A 5,899-nucleotide genomic window follows, 5' to 3' on the forward strand; every position below is an offset into this window, starting at 1 on the left:
ATTTGTACTCTGGTGCGGGGCTCCTTCCCGCACAGGTAGTGCCGAGGGAAGGACCAGGCCTGCTGGTTCCTCCCTAGGGGTTGAGGGGATGATGAGCGTCGGACGACTCAGAACCTCTCCTGGCCACCGGAGAAAAACCACACTGAGTCGGGAGTCTTTGCAATGCAGGAACAACTCGCTTTATTACTCTGAGCAGTTGCCTATATCATGTTGGGGATGAAGGCGGGGATTTTTAGGGTGGGAGAAGAGGTAAGGGCCAATAGTAAACTTTAACTATTGAAATGGTAATTACAATTACCACGAGGAAGTAGCAGGCCAGAAGCCCTTAGGCATCCTGCTGAGTCATAGCTGGCCAGAGACAGGTCGCCAAACTTTAGCTAGGCTCAGGAAGTTCCACTAGGCCTCACGCCTAGGCCTTTCAGGGCCCAACACTCTGGGTTTAAAAATTATACTCCCATAGAGTACTTCTACCCAATTCTCTATCATTTGACATACATGTTTTTGTTAGCTACTGAAGAACTAGGATTTCATATGGTTTATTCATAACCTTTATAGATTGGATTACTCTCTTCCTACTCCCTCCTTTACTCCATCCATATACTCTGACCCCACTTAGACCATACAACTACATTTTTCAATTCTTTGTTTATAAGTTTGTATTTACAATGTATTGCTTAATTTTTGGTAAGGTACATGTAAACAAGAATAAAATAAACTGCAATTTCTAAGTTTAATCACCTGGGGAAGTAATGTGCTAGATTGAGGTAGGTGAAAGTAAGTAATTTCAGAGTGTAGAAGTATGCTATTTTAGGTAGTTTTCAAATCTAAATTATTATTCTTGCTAGTGAAAAGTTGCAAGACCTACGTGTTATATTATTTTTCATAAGAATCCCCATGCATACCATTCCTTTTTTACTTATTTGAGAGAGAGAGGAAGAGAGAGACAGAAGAAGAGGCATATAGACAGCATGGACATATGAGACCTTCCAGCCAATGCCAATGAACTCCAGATGCATGTGCAATCTTGTGCATGTTTTACATGGGTTCTGGGGAATCAAACTAGGACCTTAGGCTTCACAGGCTTGTACCTTAACTGGTAAGCCATCTCTCCAACCCCAACTTCATCCCTTTAAAACAATGTAGCAGCAATTTACAATTTATTGAGTGTGTTGAGTATACTCACATGTTTCTTGAGATGTTAAACCTAATGTGTGACATTTGAAAAAACAAACAAACAGACAAAATACAGACAGAAGCAGGCAGAAGCGACTCCAGCAGTGAAGGAACCTGGCCAAATCTCCAAGGCTTGGCTGGAGACACATGAAATGCCAGGTGAGGGGATTCTTCACTCATACCGGCCTCCTTGCAAACTCAAGAAATATGAGGGGGGGATGGCAGGGACCAACTGAAGAGCACCTTGTGAGGAAGAGGATCATGAGGAACAACAGGAGAACTTCAGCTATACACAGCCTCCCTGCTCCCACCACCAGTGCAAGCACCACCAACCACCAGAGACCTGGGGAAAGGAGCTCACCTACAGAACACCCAGCACAGGCCATCAGAGCAGCAATCTAGCAACCCAGCTAATCTACCTGAGCCCACAGCACAGCAAAGAGGGATTCAAGCAGGAGAACAGCATAATTGAGACCAAAACCATCTCAAAAGAGAACTGGGATTACACCAGGTCAGTACTGGCCAAATAAGCCTGGTATATAGGCTTGAATTGGAAGTGCTAATTGCACCTTCCATGTCAAGATGAATTACATGTTAAATATGATGGATGGTCAGATTTGCCATTCTTAAATAAGCTATATTTTGGGCTTGTCATTTGGTGCTTCCTGATTTATAGTGCCTTTTTTTCTTCTTCTGTCATTTGTCAGGGAATGGTCTCACTTTGTCACAAGCTGACTTGGAACCCTCCACAGACCAGAAATCTTACCCTCCTAATTGACAGGATTGAGGGTATGGGGCAACAAGCATCCTAAGGGGACTTTGTTGGAGGATCTGGTTGTCACAATACCTACCTTGCATAAATACTCTGTGCTATTTTTCTTTGAATGTGCATATTGTTTAGTTAAATTTTAGACTCTGCCTATATTTTGTTCCATTCATGCTACTTGAATACATTCATAGCAGTCAAACCCAACAACAAGCATCACTTTTGTAGTTACTCTGAGAATCTTAAGAGACACACCCAGCACCTAAATCTCCTACCTAGAATATGTATAACATCAGATTGATTGATACATATAATAATACTGTAGATAATTAGAAAATGCAGGCATGAAATTAATCCAAGACACAAAAATGTGTACATTAAAATACAAGAAACACAAAAAAAATCAAGACAATATAAATCCACCAAAAAGTATTAATGCTTCAGAAATGACTTCCAGTGAGACTGATTTAGAGGAAATGCCTAAGAAAGAGTTCAAAGGAATGATTATTAATATGTTCAAAGAAATCAAAGAGGACATCAAAGAAATGAAAGAAGACACAGGAAACCAATTTAATGAAATAAGGTCAATACAAGATATAAATGAGGAAATTGAAATAATACAGATAAAACAGTCAGAATTACTAGCAAGGATGAACACAGTAACAACAAAAACAACAATAACAACAACAACAACAAGGCTGTAGAAAATCTCACTAGTAGAATGTATGAAAGAGGACAGACTTTCTAAAGTAGAAGCCGAGGGGGCAGTTCTAATAAGGTCCAACAACAAAAAAAAGACAAACTAATAGGAAAGTATGAAAAGGAATTTCAAGATATTTAGGAAACTAAGAAGTGATCAAACATAAGAATTTAGGGTATAAGAGAAGAAGAATTTTACCCCAAAGACATAGTAGGCATTTTCAACAAAATCATAGAAAAGTTCCCCCAAATAGGGAAAGAGATGCCAATTCAGATAGAGAAAGCCTTTAGAACACCAAATAGACAAAATCTGGAAAGAACCTCTTTTCCCCATATTATAATTAAACTACCAAACAAACAAACCAAAGAAAATACATTGAAAGCAGTTAGAGACAAAACTCAAATCACATATATAAAGGCAAGCCCATCAGGATCACAGCAGGTTACTCAACACAAACTTTAAAAGCCAGAAGGGTTTGGAATGATGTATTCCAAATTCTGAAAGATAACAAACAACTGTCAACCAAGGTTACTTTACCTACAAAGCTATCCATTCAAATAGATGGAGAAAGAAGAACATTTCACAACAAAAGCAGGTGAAAATATATATATATATATTTGAAAACAAAACCAGCTCTACAGAAAATACTTGAAAGGATCTTCCATGCTAAAGAGAAAGAAAAGCACACATATAAAGAACCTGGAAAAAACAAACCATACTCAAATACTAGTTAATACAAGAAAGCAAAGTTAAAACTGGATGAACTACACAATAAGAAAAATGGCAAAAATAAATACACACCTATCAATAGTAACTCTTAATATAAATGGCTTCAATGCCCCAACCAAAAGACATAAGCTTGGAGACTGGGTTAAAAAACAGGATCCCTTAATTAGTTGCCTCCAAGAAACTCAACTTTCTACAAAGGAGGGACACTATCTTAGGGTAAAATGTTTCAAGCAAATGTGCCTAGAAAACAAGCAGGGATTGCTATCCTAATAGCTGACAAGGTAGACTTCATGTCCAGCATTAGTTAGGAAAGATAAGGAATGTTGCTTTGTATTGATTAAAGCACATCCAATAGGAGGACATTACAATCCTAATCATATATGCAATTAACATTAGGGTTCCCAACTTTATCAAACAAATGCTATTAGAACTAAGGTCACAGATAACACCAAACACAGTGGTAGTGGGTGACTTCAACACTCCACTCTCAACAATTGACAGGTCATCAGGGAAAAAATAAAGATACATCTGAAGTAAATGAGATCATAGAATAAATGGACCTTACAGATATATAGAGGGTATTTCACCCAAATGCTGCAGAATACACATTTTTTTAGCAGCACATGGAACATTCACTAAAATATATACAATATCTATCTGTCTATCTATCTATCTATCTATCTATCTATCTATATATATATATATACATATATATATATTAGGACACAAAACAAGTCTTGACAAATACAAGAAAATTGAAATTATTACTTGCACTCTATCTGATCACAGTGTTATCAAACTACAAATCAATAGCAAGAAAAGCTATAAGGCATACACAAAATCATTGAATCTAAACAATGCACTACTAAATGATGAAAGGGTAAATGAAGAAATCAAGAAGGAAATTAAAAAATTCATAGAGTCAAATAATAATGAGAACACAACATACCAAAACTTTTGGGGCACAATGAAGGCAGTCCTAAGAGGGAAATTTATAACTTTATGTGCCCATATTAAGAAATTAGTAAGGTCACAAGTAAACAACTTAATGCTTCACCTTAAAGCCTTGGGAAAAGAAGAACAAAGTAAAGCAAATATCAGAAGACAGGAAGAAATAATAAAGATTAGAGAAGTAATTAATGAAATAGAAACAAAAACAAATCCAAAGAATCAATGAAACAAATAGTTGTTTTTTTTTTTGAAAGGATAAACAAGATTGACAAACCCTTAGCAAATATTACCAAAAGAAAAAGAGAAGAGACACAAATTGATAAATTAGAGATGAAAAACATACCATTACAACAGATATCAGAGAAATTCAAAAAATCATAGGTACATATGATAAAGACATATATTCCACTAAATTTGAAAATATGAAAGAAATGGATGAATTCCTTGATTTATATTACCTACCTAAATTAAATTAAAATGAGATAAACAACTTAAATACACTTATGACAAGTTTGGAGAGCCAAGCAGTTATCAAAATTCTCCCAACTAAAAAGAGTCCAGGCCCAGATGGATACACTGGTGAATTTTACCAGACCTTCATGGAAGAACTAAAACTAATGCTTCTCAAACTTGTCCATAAAATAGAAAAAGAAGGAATCCTACCAAACTCCTTCTATGAAGCTACCATCACCCTGATACCAAAATCAGGCACAGATAGAACAAAAAAGAAAATTACAGTCCAGTCTCCCTCACGAACAGATATATGAAACTTTTCAACAAAATACTGGCAAGCAGAATACAAGAATATATCAGAAAGATCATTCATCTTGACCAAGTAGTCTTTATCCCAAAGAGATAGGGATGGTTCAACATACACAAATTGATATAATATGAATGGGCCGAAGGACAAAAATCATATGATTATCTCATTAGATAGAAATAAAGCATTCAACAAAATCCAGCATTCCTTCATGATAAAAGTCCTACAGAGACTGGGAATGTAAGGAATTTATCTCAACATAATAAAGGCTATTTATGACAAGCCTACAGCCAACATAATACTAAATGGAGAAAAAAAACTTGAAACTTTTCTACTAAAATCAGGAACAAAACAAGGGGGTCCACTGTTTCCACTTTTATTTAACATAGTACTGGAAGTCTTAGCCATAGCAATGAGACAAATGTTGCAGTCTGGTTCACATTAGTGGTAGAAATCACCCAACTAAGAACAGCTTGTGGAAAAAAAAAAGAGGTTTATTTTGGCTTGCAGGCTTGAAGGGAAGCTCCTCAGTGGCAGGGGAAAATTCTGGCATGAGCAGAGGTGTCCATCACTCCCTGGCCCACATAAGTTGGACAATAGGAACAGGAGAGTGTGCCAAACACTGGCATGGGGAAACTAGTTATAACACCCATAAGCCCATCCCCAATAATGCACTCTCTCCAGGAGGCATTAATTCCCAAATCTCTATCAGTTAGGAAACTAGCATTCAGAATTTTTATGAAGGACACTTGAATCAATCCACCACAGCAAGAGATATACATAAAAGGGATAAAAATTGGAAAGGAAGAGATCAATTTAT

The sequence above is a fragment of the Jaculus jaculus genome, chromosome 10, assembly GCF_020740685.1.
Source record: "Jaculus jaculus isolate mJacJac1 chromosome 10, mJacJac1.mat.Y.cur, whole genome shotgun sequence".
NCBI classification, from domain to species: Eukaryota; Metazoa; Chordata; class Mammalia; order Rodentia; family Dipodidae; genus Jaculus; species Jaculus jaculus.